The 19,525-nt window shown below is 45.5% G+C and overlaps 1 protein-coding gene across 6 annotated transcripts in view; it reads left to right on the top strand.

Annotated features, from left to right (window-relative positions):
* LOC112249061 (zinc finger protein 536-like) overlaps window positions 1-19,525 on the top strand; it is a 192,789-nt gene that overhangs the window by 52,883 nt on the left and 120,381 nt on the right. For 5 of the 6 annotated variants that reach the window (XM_042320925.1, XM_042320923.1, XM_042320922.1 and 2 more), the window contains one exon: window positions 13,291-13,418. The gene's annotated coding sequence lies outside the window, so the exon portion shown is untranslated. Of the gene's footprint in view, window positions 1-13,285; window positions 13,419-19,525 lie in introns of all 6 variants that reach the window. The other variant, XM_042320924.1, reaches the window with a different exon arrangement.

The following is a 19,525-nucleotide window of genomic DNA, read 5'->3' as shown; positions in this document are numbered from 1 at the left end:
GCCTGCCTCAGGTGTCTCAGTGTATTCCCTGCAGGTGCAGCCTAACAGGGGAGAAGCAGAGTAGTGCGCTCCGTCTCGGAGGAGTGTGACAGTAATGCCGTGCGGCAGACACAACTATTTCAGAGGGAGCTTAGCGGGGCTGTCGGATGATGTGTTCTGTCATCGCTACACAGATCCAATCTGAACTCGGCACAACTTTCCCAATATTCCGATGGCTTTATGTCTTGGGATGACGGAGAATCGGGAAGACGTGGGAGGGATTGAGAGAGAAGGAGTGTGCGTTTTGTAATCCTTGGAGTGTAGCGTGTGCAGCGTCTCTTAAAGAGGAGGTGGAAGGGGAGAGGGATGGAAATGAAGCGGGACAGCTGGAAAGGGGCTGAGAGTGATAGGATCTCTCTCACACAATGATGTCATTTAAGTTAAGGAGACTTCTAACACTAGCTGGGGCCATACCTGGGCTAGCCAGACTCTTTCCGTCCTCACATTGACACTTACAATCAGGAGACATTTCAGATATGTCCACCTTTACACAGCCTTTCTCAAACCAGGAAACGTTCTTTAAAAGAAGGACCAAATAAGCAACAACTGAACAAAGTGAAACAAAGTTATTCTAGATTTCCTTTTCCCCTCTGGTGATTATTCCGCTAGTGGGGAAGGGGACACAGAGATCTTAAAGGAGGACAGTAACATTCTGTTCTACTGAGCAATTCTCGGTTAAAACAACCAATCACGCCACAGCCCATTTGATGCGATAATCAGCCAGGCTAAGAAAAAAAAGTGATTAGAATATATCAGCACACCTCTTTTCAGCAATGCAGCTGCTCGGAAACACAAGTCTTACAAGATAACAGTCAGACTGACTGGGCCTTGGTGTGTGTGTGTGTGTGTGTGTGTCTGTTTGTTTGTTTGCGTTCATCCATTGTCTCTCTGAGGTTTCTGCTAAGCCTTGAAACGTCTACATTATTCCATAACTCCGGCTCCGCTGAAGAGGAATACACAGTCTACATTATTCCATAACTCCGGCTCCGCTGAAGAGGAATACACAGTCTACATTATTCCATAACTCCGGCTCCGCTGAAGAGGAATACACAGTCTACATTATTCCATAACTCCGGCTCCACTGAAGAGGAATACACAGTCTACATTATTCCATAACTCCGGCTCCGCTGAAGAGGAATACACAGTCTACATTATTCCATAACTCCGGCTCCGCTGAAGAGGAATACACAGTCTACATTATTCCATAACTCCGGCTCCGCTGAAGAGGAATACACAGTCTACATTATTCCATAACTCCGGCTCCGCTGAAGAGGAATACACAGTCTACATTATTCCATAACTCCGGCTCCGCTGAAGAGGAATACACAGTCTACATTATTCCATAACTCCGGCTCCGCTGAAGAGGAATACACAGTCTACATTATTCCATAACTCCGGCTCCGCTGAAGAGGAATACACAGTCTACATTATTCCATAACTCTGGCTCCGCTGAAGAGGAATACACAGTCTACATTATTCCATAACTCCGGCTCCGCTGAAGAGGAATACACAGTCTACATTATTCCATAACTCCGGCTCCGCTGAAGAGGAATGCACAGTCTACATTATTCCATAACTCCGGCTCCGCTGAAGAGGAATACACAGTCTACATTATTCCATAACTCCGGCTCCGATGAAGAGGAATACACAGTCTACATTATTTCATAACTCCGGCTCCGCTGAAGAGGAATACACAGTCTACATTCGTTATTTTCAGAGTCATGCTCGGTCGACCTTGAACGCTATTTACCGCGACACGTCTATCTCATAGCGAGAGCAGTGTGTTCTGGTAGCTATTTTGGAAATGTCTCTGTCCATTTCATGGTGTTCACTTTTCAGGGCGGTAGATGTGGTTTCTTCACCTGCCGAGTGCCTTGTGATGTAGCAGACTAGGGCCATGTCTTTAAAGGCCAGGGGGGGGTGTGATTTACCTCAACGACTGTACCTCTGTGTGTTGGATATCCTGGCTGCCATAGTCCCCCCCCCCCCTAGAAAGGATTTCTACCACCATTATCGAGGCTTCAGTGTCACCTTTTTAACCCTTTCAACGCAAAATATAGATCTCCCTTTGACTGGGCAGGAACCCATCTCACAGTGAAATCTATGTCCATGATACTATTGCTGTGGTCTTCTTACTCAAAAGGAGCAGATAGAGAGAGATGACCATTTGTAAGATAAACCCATTCCAGCCCTGCCCCAGTTTAAATTACACTGTGTTTTTCTTTTTTGATTTCCATTTGCGCATAATGCTCTCTCTCAGCATGTTTAAGTTATATTATTAGCGCGTGAGCATTTCTCAAGAGATCCCCCTCGCCTTTTCCCCTCCCTTTATTTCAGTGGGATTCTCGCCTCCCGATGCATTAGCCTCCTGTAATTGACAAATGATCTTTAGATGGTCTGGAGATTGAGAGGCAGCTCTCTAGCCTGACTACAGTATAGAGCTGCATTACTGTAGTCTATTTGGGACGGGCTCTTTTTGTACAGGGGGTGTTCAGGTCACTGTATCATCCAGACCCCTAATCTTTCCTCTCTCTCTCTCTCTCACAGCTCATTGTGTGAAATAACAAATGGCTGGGCAGCTCCAAGCACAAAGGGCTATCACCACATTATTCAAGAGAAGCCGTGGGGCCTTGCCAGGGTCTGCTGTTAGGAGGGGAGGAAAGAAGAAAAAAAATCTGCGTATTGTGATTTGCCATTTATAATTGGCTGGTGATGCTAAATGGTCGGTGGCCAGAACTTTTTTTTATTTTTTTTAAACGCAATCTGTGGTTGTGTTTTCGGCCCGATGTATCGCTAATGACAGATCGCGACGAACGCTCGGGAACAGAATGGCGCTCATGTAAGGCTAGAAAAACACAAATATGTTTATGTGTTCTGCCCAGAGATGTTTGGATGAGTCAGAGGTTATAGTGCATCAGTTTGACATTGTAATAGAAATATATTAAATAAACGAAGGGGGGAAAATATAGGAGTGGGGGGGGATAACTGATGACCATACGCTCTGGCTATAAAGCTATGCTCGAATCCCTGTGACTATTTTGTAGAGGACACACCCTCTGTTTGGAAGCCATAGTAGCTGCCCCCCCAGTCTGAACAGAGCAGTATTTCTGAGGTATGAGATGACAGGGCTCATGGCTGATACTCCTGTTGGCAGTGAGAGAAAGATACCGGGCTGGTTCTCAGGGGGAGCTGTCCTCCACATAGTGAGCTCAACAAAAGATACTATTTGATAAAGACTCCCCTCCCCAAAGCCTCCATAAATAATGAAAAGTTAATGAAGAGGTAACTTAATGATGTAATGAATACCACTGAGCAAGGTCAAGCTGAAGGGGGAAAGTTGGTGGGCTTTATAAAAGCCATGCGATGAGCTCTATTGTATGAGCCTGTCTGTGGGCCTGGTGTGTTCTTTCTGGTTGGTCGTGCAGTCTACCCTTGCTTACAGTAAGTGTGCTGCATGTGTGTTTGTATGCATGCGTGTGTGTCTGTATGTGTGCATGCATATGTGTGTGTGTGTGTGTGTTTGTATGCATGTGTTTGTGAGTGTGTCTGTATGTGTGCATGCATGTGTGTTTGTGTCTGTATGCGTGCGTGTGTGTGTGTGTGCACGTGCGTGCGTGCATGTGTGGCCCAATGGAGGGACTGGATCTAGTGTTGAACTGGTGATTAAAAATTGAAAGGGTTTGAATGACACCGATGAGAGTGTGTCGGAGCCACGTGCGATCGATAGTGCTCTAGGTGGCGTGCACTGTGTGTGTGTGTGTGTGTGTGTGTGTGTGTGTGTGTGTGTGTGTGTGGACCATAAACCATGCCGTCCCAGGTCTTCAATGGTCAGCAACCAGTGTTCCCTATCACCAATAAACATTTAACATCAGAATGATCTGTAATATGAAGCTGCCTGTATTTAACCATGACATTATTTTATGTGGTGTTGGGACTTGCCCCAAGATGATATTTTCAGCCAAAACTGTTTTCCCTCTGTGTCCTGTACTTAAAGATGAATGGACGTTTGGTCCATTTGTGCTGGGGACATGAACCTGCAGAGTGGTTCCAGTTTCAGGGCGCTCGTCTCAAGCTTACTTGGCGGCGGCCAGGTGGCCTGTTCAATCTGTTTACCTTTGTCTGTGGTAAAAAAATGTCTGCCCTGACTCCCTAGGCTGCGAGGCTGAGGTAAAGAAATGTCTGCCCTGACTCCCTAGGCTGCGAGGCTGAGGTAAAGAAATGTCTGCCCTGCCCTGACTCCCTAGGCTGTGAGGCTGAGGTAAAGAAATGTCTGCCCTGACTCCCTAGGCTGTGAGGCTGAGGTAAAGAAATGTCTGCCCTGACTCCCTAGGCTGTGAGGCTGAGGTAAAGAAATGTCTGCCCTGACTCCCTAGGCTGTGAGGCTGAGGTAAAGAAATGTCTGCCCTGACTCCCTAGGCTGTGAGGCTGAGGTAAAGAAATGTCTGCCCTGACTCCCTAGGCTGAATGTCTGGTAAAGAAATGTCTGCCCTGACTCCCTAGGCTGTGAGGCTGAGGTAAAGAAATGTCTGCCCTGACTCCCTAGGCTGTGAGGCTGAGGTAAAGAAATGTCTGCCCTGACTCCCTAGGCTGTGAGGCTGAGGTAAAGAAATGTCTGCCCTGACTCCCTAGGCCCTAGGCTGTGAGGCTGAGGTAAAGAAATGTCTGCCCTGACTCCCTAGGCTGTGAGGCTGAGGTGAAATGTCTGCCCTGACTCCCTAGGCTGTGAGGCTGAGGTAAAGAAATGTCTGCCCTGACTCCCTAGGCTGTGAGGCTGAGGTAAAGAAATGTCTGCCCTGACTCCCTAGGCTGTGAGGCTGAGGTAAAGAAATGTCTGCCCTGACTCCCTAGGCTGTGAGGCTGAGGTAAAGAAATGTCTGCCCTGACTCCCTAGGCTGTGAGGCTGAGGTAAAGAAATGTCTGACTCCCTAGGCTGTGAGGCTGAGGTAAAGAAATGTCTGCCCTGACCTAGGCTGTGAGGCTGAGGTAAAGAAATGTCTGCCCTGACTCCCTAGGCTGTGAGGCTGAGGTAAAGAAATGTCTGCCCTGACTCCCTAGGCTGTGAGGCTGAGGTAAGAAATGTCTGCCCTGACTCCCTTAGGCTGTGAGGCTGAGGTAAAGAAATGTCTGCCCTGACTCCCTAGGCTGTGAGGCTGAGGTAAAGAAATGTCTGCCCTGACTCCCCCTAAAGAAATGTCTGCCCTGACTCCTTGGCTGTGAGGCTGAGGTAAAGAAATGTCTGCCCTGACTCCCTTGGCTGTGAGGCTGAGGTAAAGAAATGTCTGCCCTGACTCCCTAGGCTGTGAGGCTGAGGTAAAGAAATGTCTGCCCTGACTCCCTTGGCTGTGAGGCTTCTACAACCCATGCAGTGAGGAGAGAGGGATGTACAAGGCTACAGTGGACACTAAAACCAAGATCTGGTAGTATGGCTTCGATCTGTTGCCGAGGTAGACCACATTAGCATAGTGTTGTGGTAAAAGGCTGTGTGTGTGTGTGTGTGTTCGTGTGCGCGTGCGTGCGCCAGTGTGTGTGTGGATTTGCCAGTGTATGAAACTAGGTGTGGGGATGATGGTCTGAAGACTTGTGAGGAAAGTGACAAAGAGAGAGAGACAGCCTGTGTGCTGCAGAACAAGCCTCTCACATGGGGCTTTGCCCTGCTCCAGGCAGGTCCAGGGTCTGTGCAGGTTATACAGATTGTTTGCAAGACACACACACACACACACACCGTTACGCTAGAACTCTAACTCCAATGCGAGGTGGGAATAGCATGATCTGTAGCACAAGTGCAAACACATTGCGCGGTTTCCTAATGTGACTGGAGAGACTTGGGGGTCTCCCTCTCTGGCGAGTTTATAGGTGACTGGTGTGTCTGTGCCCGTGTGTCATGCAGGCCCAATCAACCCGTCTAGTTTCCCTTAACAAGCCTCCGGTCAGACTGCCTGGCACTCATCTACCCTTAAGCACAAGTCAAGCTATTAATCAGATGGAGTCAGCACTGAGAATTTTTTATTTTTTTTACACCTCAAATGTAGCTAGTCAACGTCTGATATACAGTATACACTATTAGGATAGTAGCAAGAGAATGAGCTCCTAGTAGCTTTCTTACCCAGTCATTAACAGGCTAGTCATATAGCTGTGTCTTAGTAAATATGCTCAAGTAGCAGCAGACAGAGGGAGTGAAAAAGAACACCTGAACTCAGAACAGTACTGAAGCGACGAGCGAGGCCGGGGGGATGGAATAGCAGAGCAGATCTTAAAAGTCAAATCACTTCATTTTCTTCATCAAAAGACGGCTAACCAAAAGGTTCAGAAGTCCCGTCTGCACGCCGCAGCACAGCCCCGAGCCCTTAGATGGCCAGCGATTCATAGGTCCTCTATGTGGTTATCATAGAGGACAGGGCTTGTCCCAGGCCAACTCCTATGGGACGGCTATAGGTTACGGCGGTGGAGAGCTTTCCATCAGGAACAGAGCATGAAAAAGCAGGCTTACGCCCAAAGGCCTTTTACCAACATTCATTTATGGGATTGTGTTTTCTTTTCTTCCAGGGGAAAGCTGATGTTTTTTTTTAACACTTTTACCCAGGATAAATAAGGATGCACAGGAAACAGAACCTTTAGAATGTTGTTTTATAAAGTTAGTGTCTGCATGGCGGTTTTTAACAAGGCATAGAGTACAGTACGTGTGACTGCTTGAGTGTGACCAGTCCACCCTGATTGTCGGCATCCTTTGCTGTGTATTTCTAAAAGGGGGGAGCAGAGTCAGATGGAGCATCAAAGGTGTGATAGGGGGTGCATGTGTAAGTGTTAAAAGCAACCCTCTTTGACTGGAAGCTTCTTGGAGGTGCCCTGTGCTCTACCACCACCCGACTCACTGCGATGTGCCACACTTAAATTGTGCATGGTGGTATACTGAGCATCACTCATCAGAAGACACCATTAAAATACATCTGCTCCGACGTCTGATCATGTCTCGTGTTGTGTCTCCACGAACACAACTCACTTTTACTTTCAGCCTGATCCTGTCTAGTGTTGTCTCTCCACGAACACAACTCACTTTTACTTTCAGCCTGATCCTGTCTAGTGTTGTCTCTCCGCGAACATAACTCACTTTTACTTTCAGCCTGATCCTGTCTCGTGTTGTGTCTCCACGAACACAACTCACTTTTACTTCCAGCCTGATCCTGTCTAGTGTTGTCTCTCTGGAAAACATAACTCACTTTTACTTTCAGCCTGATCCTGTCTAGTGTTGTCTCTCCGGAAAACATAACTCACTTTTACTTTCAGCCTGATCCTGTCTAGTGTTGTGTCTCCACGAACACAACTCACTTTTACTTTCAGCCTGATCCTGTCTCGTGTTGTGTCTCCACGAACACAACTCACTTTTACTTTCAGCCTGATTCTGTCTCATGTTGTGTCTCCACGAACACAACTCACTGTTACTTTCAGCCTGATCCTGTCTAGTGTTGTCTCTCTGCAAACATAACTCACTTTTACTTTCAGCCTGATCCTGTCTAGTGTTGTCTCTCCACGAACACAACTCACTTTTACTTTCAGCCTGATCCTGTCTAGTGTTGTCTCTCCGGAAAACATAACTCACTTTTACTTTCAGCCTGATCCTGTCTAGTGTTGTCTCTCCGGAAAACATAACTCACTTTTACTTTCAGCCTGATCCTGTCTAGTGTTGTCTCTCCGCAAACATAACTCACTTTTACTTTTAGCCTGATCCTGTCTCGTGTTGTGTCTCCACGAACACAACTCACTTTTACTTTCAGCCTGATCCTGTCTCGTGTTGTCTCTCCACGAACACAACTCACTTTTACTTTCAGCCTGATTCTGTCTCGTGTTGTGTCTCCACGAACACAACTCACTGTTACTTTCAGCCTGATCCTGTCTAGTGTTGTCTCTCCGGAAAACATAACTCACTTTTACTTTCAGCCTGATCCTGTCTAGTGTTGTCTCTCCGCAAACATAACTCACTTTTACTTTTAGCCTGATCCTGTCTCGTGTTGTGTCTCCACGAACACAACTCACTTTTACTTTCAGCCTGATCCTGTCTAGTGTTGTCTCTCTGCAAACATAACTCACTTTTACTTTCAGCCTGATCCTGTCTAGTGTTGTCTCTCCACGAACACAACTCACTTTTACTTTCAGCCTGATCCTGAAACTACACAGAAACTGCCACCCCCCCCAGACTCTACAGCCAGACACACAGTGACCCACACAGCCTTGTAGGCCCCCAGACAACCTTGATGTGTGTTTTTGGTTTGTGAATATGCAAGTTTGCAGTGTGTGTGTGTGCGTGCACGTGCCTGTGTGTGTGTGTGTTTGCAATACTGGGAACAACTTTTTAAATGGGTGATATTAGATATTACTACTCCAATAAGCCGATAATAAGCATTTGCTGACTGTACTATAATTTTTTTGTATCACTCTGATGAAGTCTAAACACTCAATCTTTCCATCAAATTCCATTAAACACAGTGAGAAATGCAAACATGCGTGTGCACTCCTAAAAAGCCCCAAGCAGTGAATTTTACACAGCCGTGCATGGACATAAATAGTTTAATCTGATGTCCGTAAATCATATGGCGAATGTACATTTGGCCTGGGTTCGGCCTTCAGGTTCACACACGGATTCTGTAAACATGTTTTTTAGCCCGGTCTCGTCGAGTCTTAAGAGACTGCCATAATCAAAAACAATAACCGCTCTAAGCATAAACTCTTCAAAAAGTCCCGGAGAGGTATGAAATAATAATCTGTGGGTGGGCCCCGCCGAATGCTGAGAACGCAAACATTTCACTATGAAGTTGTTTAATAAATAAAGGCCTCTGCATATAGATGGCTGAGCGATAGGACATGCTGCCTTAATTACGCACGCACGGCCATAAAAAGAAAACTCCGGTAGAAAGTACGGTATGAGGTATGTCTCTCCGTTCAACAGGGTTTCACCTATAAAATGTCAGTGAGGTGTGTACTTCAGATGCGAGAGGGGATGTATTGTTTGGAGAGAAAAAAAAACAAGGTCTGATGGAGAAAAAAATATGTTAAAAAAATACAACGGAATACTACAATCAACAAAGAAAGCAGTGTTTACTCTGAATTTAAAGACTTTCAAACTCTTCCCCCACCATTGCGTGGCATTACAGAGAGAAAATAGACCAGCTAAGCACCCCGTTTATTGTTCATAAACCCTGTGAAAGGTAATATGCTTTAAAAGCACAGTAAATGTATTGGTGTTGCTGGAGTTTACTCTTATGGATGGTGTAAGTTACATTAGGCGTTGGAGAGAAATATATTCTTTTTCCTGAAGTTTCTACTGCTGGGTGGGCCCACTCTTTAGCGATGTTAACATAAGAATAGAGGGGTGGCTAGAGGGGGGAGTTTAGCTGGTTGAAATGGTTCTGCGCTTCTGCTGCTGCATAGCAGGGGCTGTTGTTATCCACTTATAACATCAGACGTTCTCTCTCTCTCTTTTACTCCCTCTGTTTCACATTCCTCCCTCTCTCTCTCTCTCTCTCTCTCTCTCTCTCTCTCCCTCTTTTCCCCTCTTTGCTCCACTGTGGCGTAGAGCAGTTTGGGCATCGAATCGGGGGAGCCTTATTATATACCAGTCTTATTTGGTAACGCCTGACTCAGCCTTGGCACACCTCTGTCCCAGATCTCCTCAGGCGCGTGGCCTACAATGTGACGCGGCGTCACGCCGACGTGGATTCCTCAACCCGGGAGAGAGGATAAAAACGTCTCTCCTGTTCACAGGCCCAGAGCAGGCGTACACACAACACACAAACTCTGCCTCCTCTCAACCACGGCTCATCCTCCAGTCTTAAAGCCCTGGATCTGAGCGGTAGTTCACCTTAAGACGGAGCTGTGGTCTGGGGACCGTGGCACCGTTCTGCACGGAATGCAATTAGAAATAACTGTTTGTGTACATTTAGCGTCCATCTTGGAGCGCAGGGAACGGTGGCTGAACGGCGCTGAAAGACATCTGGATGCGGTGAAATGCCATTTATCTAAACAAAAGGGAGTCTCTCTGCCTAGCAAGCCGCCCGACGTGCGTTCGGCTTTCACTGCGTATTTGTGCAATGTTTTCCAAAGTGCTATATTGACAAATATTTCATTGCAACAGTATTAAGCTTTCCAATATGAGACGGTTTTCCTTGCTCCAATTTCCCCATAGATAAACACTGGAAGCAGCTGTGCACGTGATGAATGACTGAAAAGGAGTACTCTATGGCTGGTCAAAAGAAGTAAAAAAAGACCAAAAACGTTGTTATTGGATTGACATTTTATAATAACAATAATGTTCTTTTCAACTTCTATGGCGCTATTCATTACATAAAGAGTCTCAAAAAGGAGAAGCGATTTAGAAGAGAGAGAAAAAACACGTAGCTTTCATGAGATGGAAAGGGTCGAGAAAGTGTCTTCGGAGGGAGGTGGTCAAAGGAGGGAGAGCAAGCAAAGGTGGTCTCTGAACCAACATATATAAACAAGCTCAGAACGTTGGAGGCCGTACAAAGTGTTAACTTCTTTTATTTTTTATTTTTAGAAATGAATGAACTCGTTTTTGCTTGGTTTCAGAACAATCTGGACATCAGCTAAGTTTTACAGTGCTACAGCATATCCATCAAGATTGATTTCCCTCTCTATTTTTCCACATCACTGGTGATCTGTAAATCAGACTTACTATGAGAGAGAGAGAGAGAGAGAGAGAGAGAGAGAGAGAGAGAGAGAGAGAGAGAGAGAGAGAGAGGGTGATGGAGGGAGAGAGTGGGGGGAGAGGTGGCCTGTGTGTGTGCATGAGAAGCGCACCTATAGATTTATCAGCTCTTTCATTCTATTTAAACAAATAGGTATTGGAGCCTTGGAAGGCAGTGTAGGGACATGCCTAGGATAATAAGCGTCATGGAATCTAATCAGATTTATAAGAGGAATTGATTGTTGTGTGGCAGGAGGAGCAGGAGTGGGGTTGGCAATAAGCTGAAATTTAAGTGTTAATTTTTATGCTAATCCGCTGGCATCTCCGTGTGATGCAATTTGGTTCCCTGCACCGCAGATATGAAATTGTCCTGCTCACAGAGAAAATGTCAGCTTGCCAGACCCTGAAAGCTTGTTATTTATTAGGTATGTTTCTATTAGTATGTGTCACAGTTGTTAGAGAGCCACATGCACACGTATAGACACACATGCGCGTGCGCGCACACACGCAAATACGCACACACAAATGGGGCTTCATGCTTGTTCCGCCCAGCTCTCGGCCTTAAAATCGTCTCAGCTCACTGGTTGCAACACTGGGGCATTAATGTATTATCATATATCGGGGTGGTCCTTGCCCTCTGGACAAAAGGCTATTTAATACAATTTAATGACATTCCCAAGCAGGAGAAAGGGAGGGAGACAAGGAGGCAGAGCCTAGATGAAAATAGCATCTGTGTTTCTCATGGCTCACCCATGCAAACATTTCAGCTTAAGATGCGTGACTTCTCGCCTTTCTCCGGCAGAAAGGGGGGAAAAGAGGGAGAAGCTAATGAGAGGCAGAAAGGGGGGAAAAGAGGGAGAAGCAAATGGCAGGGAGAATTAGAGAGGATTGAGAAGTCTAAATATGAATATCCATCAAGACAGTGTGCTCTAATCCAGGCCTTAATGCTGCATACAGTAACATGTCACAGACGTCATTGCTCTCCAAAGGCCATTAAGTGATCCATTTCCACCGTCGCACGGTGACGTCATCCGCGCGAGACAGCAGAGGGACGGTGGCGGCCAGGCGCTGTGTTTGGGTTTCATCCGGCTGACAGCTTCCTGTCAATACGCCGCTCTCCTTTGAAACGCCTTTTCTCTCCGTCTCTCGCGTTCAAACGGTATCGTACTCCGTCTAGTCCCCATTCACACTGCTGTTCTCCGTGCCAGTCCCTGAATCCAGTTATATTGTACACTGGGCGTAGTAACAGAGTAAAAAGGTTTGGATGCAATTCACATATAGGTCAATTAAATGCACCAACATCTGCTCTCTGCTAACCATTTGCATATAGTATTCATATGTTAATGATGTCCCTTGTTTTTGTGTTTGTGTTTGTGTGTGTGTGTGTGTGTGTGTTTTTTTGTGCACTTCCTCCCCTCCTCCACATCTCTTTGTAATAAAAAAGAAGAAGATTCACACTTCCCAAAACCGGATACAGCCGTCCTATTTTTACTTCCCCTCTCACCAACGCTTAAAGGAAATAGTTTCTAGAACCCTTTTGCTGTAGTGGGAAGGCCTCTCTTTTTCCAAAGCAGCTTAATGCCTTATAAATCAATGATGACACAGATGGACCAGCGATAATCTATTTAGAATGCCTCACAGCAAATATTGTCGTACAGATGATTAGAGATTGAGCTATTTTAACTCGCCCCCTTAACAAATCTTCCTCTCATTTTAATACTTTGAATTATAGGGGGGACTTCACAAATGTGGTTATTTTAAACGAATCTCAAACATTAGAAAAGGGGTCTACTGTGTAAACGGCGGAAGTCTGTCTTCTCTTTGTGGCGTTATGGGTGGGGATAAGGGGAACAAAGAGTATATGAAGAGTGTGGTGGTCTGTTGCCAAAACCATAATGACAACGCATGTTTCTTTAACCAGAAAAGGGGGGGGGTCCTTTAATGGAATTGTGTCTGTGGGTGTAAATAGCAAAGCTAGAGGCCTCAGTCTCTTTTATGGTCGATGGCTCCCGATTCAGCGTGAGGAGGAGGAGGAGTGAGAAAATGAAGTGGAGGTTGTCAGATGTGGCAGCTGCTTGGAATCCTGATAAATATAAGCCCTTATTGATCGGATGAAAATGAAAGATCCCAGAGTGCCGTGCAGTATTTAGCATCTTGTCTGCCGCGCGTCAGCGATGGCCTTGCCTTGGAGGGATAGATTTTCAGCCCGCTGCAAGGCACAGCTTTTATTTCATCTTTAACCTTTTCCGTCTGCATTTCCTTGACCTCTGCGCATCGCCGCCATTCAGAGAATTTGTTACATTTCACTTGACATCATCTGCCTCTCTCTCTCTCTCTCTCCCCCCCCTCTCTCTCTCTCTCTCTCTCTCTCTCTCTCTCTCTCTCCTCTCTCTCTCTCTCTCTCTCTTTCCCTCTCTCTCTCTTTCCCTCTCTCTCTCTCTTTCCCTCTCTCTCTCTTTCCCTCTCTCTCTCTCTTTCCCTCTCTCTCTCTTTTCCCTCTCTCTCTCTCTCTCTCTCTCTCTCTCTCTCTCTCTCTCTCTCACTCTCTGACAGGACAGGACAGAGACACATCCCTCTAGGTCGGTTGTCATTGCTGTGTGCTGTAGTGACTCAGTGGGAGTGACTGCCTGGGTCTCCTCGAACCAAACAGACAGGCTCCAGACCAGTATGCAGTTAGTGTGTTAAGGTATGCCCCCCCCCCCACCACACACCTTCTGTCACACACTGATCAGTGATCAGTCCCCCTGTCCCACTGGCACAGCTCTGTCACACTCACATCGCTCTCTCTCTCTCTCTACGTTGCCATAGGCTTCTGCTAATGCTTGTAACTTGTTACAATCTGGATTGTGATAATCTACCATAATCATCAGCCACATGCCACCTAAAAACACACATGAATGCCATTCAGTTCCCACACTGAAACATGTCTGTTCCAAGTCTTCCCCTCCCCTTGTGCCACCTCTCCAATGTCACTGTACTTCCACTTCCTGCCTACCCACCCTATGTCTTTTTCATTTACAAGAGCTAGCTAGCAATTATAACATGAGAAATATGGGACGAATCATGAACAATTTATGTTTTGGCATTAGTGTAATTGAATTCTCCTCGTATATCACAGGGAGAAGTTTCAGGCTTGAATTAAACGAGAGGTACGGATCCATGAAAATAAGGCTCCCTTCCTTGTCTTTTGAACAACGCTCCCTTTCTCTTTTAGATGGATGATAAATCCCCTGTGAGGGAGCCTGCAACAGCTGTTGGCAGACAGGCTAGATATGAGAATAGCAGCATAGGATGAGCGAGCATTAAAAATTAATACGCTATTTAGCCTAGGTGTATTTTAGGTATTTGACATTTTCATGTCCGGGACAGACTCAATTTATTCATAGTACAGAAAATAAAATAAAAAAATAGAGAAGGGGGAGCCGTAAGTGAAGGCCATTCTGTTTTTATGGTCACTCCTTCTCTACAGTAGTGATCTGTGTGAAGGCTTAAAGCACACTGTCTGTGTCTATGGAGGAGACTAAAGCTCGTTATGGCTGGAGTCATGATTAGCACACTGCACAAAGGAAATGATTTGCCTCTTAAGCCCCCAATATCTTTCTTTTTTTGTGATTCCTTTTCTCTCTCCTCCACCCACCTCCTCCCTTTCACTCTCTCTTAACACTGACTGGGAAAGCTACACACAAACACAAAATAAGCAGGGACATTGGGTAGTGTTCTTCAAAAAAGCCGGTAGGTTAGCTAGCTTAGACCCAGGCTAAAGCTAAATCCCAGACCTCATAGTGATGATTTACCGATACTCCGCCGGGACATCTCCGTATCCCTCGCAATCTAATCGCGCTGAAATCTAAGACATGTCCTGTAAGGAAGGATCTGACTATCAGGGACACCTCACTCCGCCTCCCTCCACTAAATCTCTGTTCCTCTCCCTCTTCCTTCCACTGTCGGACTCTCACCCCCTTCTTTCCGCTCCGTCCTCTCTCTCGCTCTGTCTGCGTACCTGGCTTTTTAAAAATTTCTCGCTACATGTGTCCTTTGGAAGTCTCTCTCTCCGTACGTTTCTCGTATGGTCTCTTCCTTTACCCAACGCCCCCCCCCTCTTTCTTTCGTTTCCTCACACTTCCAATCGTCATGTATACACTGTTATTACCCCGGGGAATATTTAGCAGCAACATGTTCAACACCACATACCGCCCTCTCGTCTTAAACTCCGAACACAAACCTGGAAGGCACAAACCCGGAGAAGTGTGCGTACCTATACCGTGCAAATGATCAACGATAAACAGAAAGCTTTCATTTAGCGGTTTAAACCTATTACTGGAGCGCTCAACCTCAAGCCTGGGATAATTTTCGGAGATATCTCTCCAACTACAAAGAGAAATGGGAATCAAAGCCATTCACTGTTTCAAGGAGATGGAGGCACTTTGAAAGCATAAGTCTCAACGACGTCCTTCATTTTCACATTTCATTGATTTCACATTGCTGGAGTTCAATGCTACTAGTGCTTGAGACAAAGGGCCCGCGTTACCTGCAGCTTTGTAGAGATACACTCATAGAAAATGCTGAACATGTGAAAGCTGTCAGTAGAAAATATCCTCAATCCCTCAGCCTCTCAGAACCCCCCCAAAAAATACACAAAAACACATCCAATGTTAAATATCCAGGATTGAGTGATGATTTTTAGCCTAGCAGTGTGTTTTTGTGAAAGAGAATGTGGAGTTCTTACTGGAGTACGACAGTGCGACATGTGCAGAGAGTTGCCCTCCCTGGGTCTATAGGGGTTTACCAGGGAGCTGTTTCCCTGTGGCGCGAGGGTTTAAGTGTCAGAGCCAATGTGCCTTTGAGGCCGTATCCTAGCAGATTAGCGTCTCTCCTTATCATTCCAATCAAGCCCTGCGCCCTTTGAAAACATATTGTACATATCTACCCCTCCCTCCCAGCCCCCTGCCGTCGTCCGTGACAACAATCTGTAGGCATGATGGTCTGTCTCAGAGGAGCAGTGGGAGCCCTTGACAGATAGCAGGTCTGGCGCTGGAGTCAAAAGCAGGCACGTCCGTCCTCCTCCCTACCCGGCGCAGGGGAGAGGGGAACCGAAGGGGGAGACTGTCAGGCGACAAAAGGGACCGAAGGGGGCTGGGCGGGGGGGGGTCTGGAGCCCAACACTCAAACCCTTCATCATCCTCCTATGATAGCAGGGGTAATTGATATATGGGCACAGCCGTCTCTTCCCCTTCGCGTGTTAAGGTCGACTTATCTACATTTCACCCCCGATTTCTCCACTCCCATTACATTTCCTAGATATTGACTGACTGGTGAGGGGGGTGTGTGAAAAAAAAACCATAGAAAAAGAAAAGAAAAGTGCTTTTATTCCGGCGCCTAACCCTGCCTGTTATCAAAGTAACTTTGAGCTTATTAGCGACAAAGCCCCCCCCCCCCTTCCTGCTTTGTGCAGCCGTGTACGCCAGCGCTTCCTGAATTAAACTGCTGGCTTCCTGTTCTTTTATATGCATGGCCACATCTGGGGAGCCTGCTCACAGCCCTGCTGCCTAATAACAATCACCTTCCCTTTCAGCCCCCCCTGATTGTTTCTAATTCACTCTGACAGATAGTGGCTGACAAGCCGCCCGCGCCTCCCTCCCTCCGTGACCCCGGATCACTCACCGCACTTATAAGGCCTGTCATTTTTAATATTTGATTTCAGTTTTAAGTTATGTGTTTTACCCAGATGATGAAATCAGTGTTTAACTCAACACAAAATGGATCTCCCCTCTCTCTTTTCATCTTCAATCTCTCCCTTGCTTGCCCTCTTTGCCTTTTCTCTCTCTCTCTCTCTCTCTCTCTCTCTCTCTCTCTCTCTCTCTCTCTCTCTCTCTCTCTCTCTCTCTCTCTCTCCTTCTCTCCTCTGTTTTACAGAGATGAGGGTAAGATATTAGGGATAATATAGGCACACAGACACAGACAGACACGCAGAGACACAAAGCTCACAGCCACGTGGACACACGGCTCTGCATTGCGTATTACATTGTGATCTGCCAGTGGGTATTATACATTTTCTCTGTATCTAGAAGTCCAGCAACAGGACTTGATGCGTGGCCATTGACAAATATCCGATTTTGTATATGTCCTCAGGCCTGCAAGTTACTTAGTTTCCGACATTCTTTGCATTCCATTGATTGCCAATAAAGGTGTTCAGACATGGGTAAAACGCATATCAGGTAGACTAATCGCTAAATGAATTTATAGATTCATCGACAAGTAGATGGATGACATTTTGCAGGGCAATCCATGTAGTCCCTCAATAATAAAAAACACCATTTAGGAGTTAAATAAAAATAAGCAATTACTTAGTTAGCCAGTTCAATAGTTTGCTTCCCACATACTTCACAGAGATATGTATGTATAGAGAGAGACAGACGAACAAGAATGTGAAGAAAACCAGAGAAAGGGAGAGATCCTACTCCACCCACCGTCTCAAATAGTCACATCCACCGTCCGACAAAACACGTAGACTTTGTATCCACCTCACAACAACAAGCAACCCCCCCCCCGAAACTCATCCAACTCATAAACACTCTGCAACCCTATCACCCTAACGTACCCAGACACCATCTCAAATACACACCCACTCCATACCGCCAAGGCATTGTATCATTCCGGGACACGACGGTGCCTTGGGCATGCCCGATTCCATTTTTTCTCTCCCGATGACAAAAACAGAACTAATTGGAGTACCACTGCATGTTTTCACTAAAGGCACAATTTAATTACATTTGAGCTGGGAATGAGCATTTTGGGAACGTCATATGTTCATTCAGCAAATGGAGCGAACGAAAAGCAATATTTGTTTTGCTTTGATTAGCAAAACCGGCAGGGTAATTTGTTAAGAAATGGACAGAAAATCTCTGTTTAACCCCCCTTCCCCCAAAACAGACTCTCACCCCCACCACCCCTCCCGACACAGCCCCGACAATGTGAATCAGCATCGACCCCCCTTCCTTAAGCCATTTATGCATTTATCTTAAATGTTAATGAACTTTTGCCCCCAGCATTTTTTGACTTTGGACCTTGTCTCCAGTCTCCAGTCCCTAATCTCTGTCCTTTTGTGGCATTGTTGATAAATACTTCATGAATAAGTTTTTTTTCATAATGTAAAGAGTATTGTTTTCTCCAAGGTTGTATTAATAAACATGAATGAATGTATTTGTCTTCACCAAAGCATGATTAATGCACATTAGCCTGTGTATTGCTCACTCTAGCCCGCGCCCCTACTCCCCCCAAAAAATGACCCATCAACATTAAATATTTATGGCATAATATTAATGGTTTTGTAAAGAAAATAACAAGTTATTAATCCTCTGATTAACAACTGATTAACCTTTTTATTAAACACGTGATCCGTGCATCGTCGATTCAGGATATGTCGCCTGAGTGTGCTGCAGAATAATTATTTTTTTGTGTCTTTTCTAATTGCAAAAATCGCATGGTTGAACTGTTGTTTTTTTCACACATGCACACACACTTACACTTGCTCACACAACGTGAGATATGCAGTCCAAGTACACATATACCCCAAAAAATTGGCAAAATTCTATCGCATGAAGCGAAAGCGACTAAATATAGCAGCAGCTCTTTAAAACAATGGGGTTTAAATCACATATCCGTTTATTCCACAGTTATTGGCTGTGGGACAGTACAGAGAAAACACTGTGCTGAAGGACAAACACTTTCTTTTCTCTTCTTTTTTTGGTTGTGTTTGCTCATCTCTACGCCATTGTGTGTATTTTTAGTCCCCCGTCTCATTCCGCTAAAACACAATTATGTTATGTTTTGAGACATGCCAATGAGTGACTTCACTGTGCAGGCTTGAAAAAAAGGCCGATCTTTGGTGCCATGATCTACCAGGTGCTGATATGCAAGTAGGGCTTTTTCACAGGATATTCACTATAAGAATTGGTGAGGTTTAGGGATTGGCTTGTCAAGTTGTAAAAAAAAATATATATATATATATATATAAATAAATACATTACCATAGCAGTCCAAAGAGAAGTACTAAGAACTACCAACTCTAGACTGTTTCTCATAGGATATTTACAGTGGTTTTTATGTAGTCAGGTAAATAATGATAGAATAGACATTATTATTAACATTTATTCATGTCACTAATGATACAAATGAATTCTATAGTCTTTGTGTGAAGGCTTTGGCTTAGTGCTCGGGCCTCGGGGACAGCTCAGGGACAGCTCTTCAGTCCTGGGTCCTGGGTCATCTCACAACTTCTTTTCATTTAATTCATATCTTTGTTTAAGCATGTTTCCCCCCTTCTTCATACACCCCTGCCTTTCATTCGGGCCCTTTTCTTTAGTGGGCAGAATCCATCAAAGGCCAATGTGTTGTGAAAGGCAACAACAATAAGCCTCTTTGTGGAAAGATGTGTGAGGGGATAAGTGTGTTGGGGACACTTGTTTTTTTTATGGCGTGGTCTTATGATGGATCGGTGCTTGTTCGGCAGGGTGTCTTTGTTCGTTTCCTTTTTCCTCAAATACCAATGGAAGATTTCACCTTCGGCGACTTTCCCTTAACCCCCCCATCTCACTTTGGACTTCTGCTCTCCTTCTGCTCTCCTTCTATCTCTCTCTTTAATTCGCTTGTCTCTCATCTCTCTCTCTCTCTCTTTCTCTCTCGCTCACACACTAGTCTCTATCTTTGTCTTTCTGCCTTTATCACTCTCTTTCTCTCTGTCTCTCTCTCCACCACACAAACTGGCTACCCTGGGATTCAACCGAGTCAGTCACA

Source organism: Oncorhynchus tshawytscha, linkage group LG04, assembly GCF_018296145.1.
Source record: "Oncorhynchus tshawytscha isolate Ot180627B linkage group LG04, Otsh_v2.0, whole genome shotgun sequence".
In the NCBI taxonomy this organism is placed as follows: Eukaryota; Metazoa; Chordata; class Actinopteri; order Salmoniformes; family Salmonidae; genus Oncorhynchus; species Oncorhynchus tshawytscha.
This window is presented reverse-complemented; position numbering and strand designations above follow the sequence as displayed.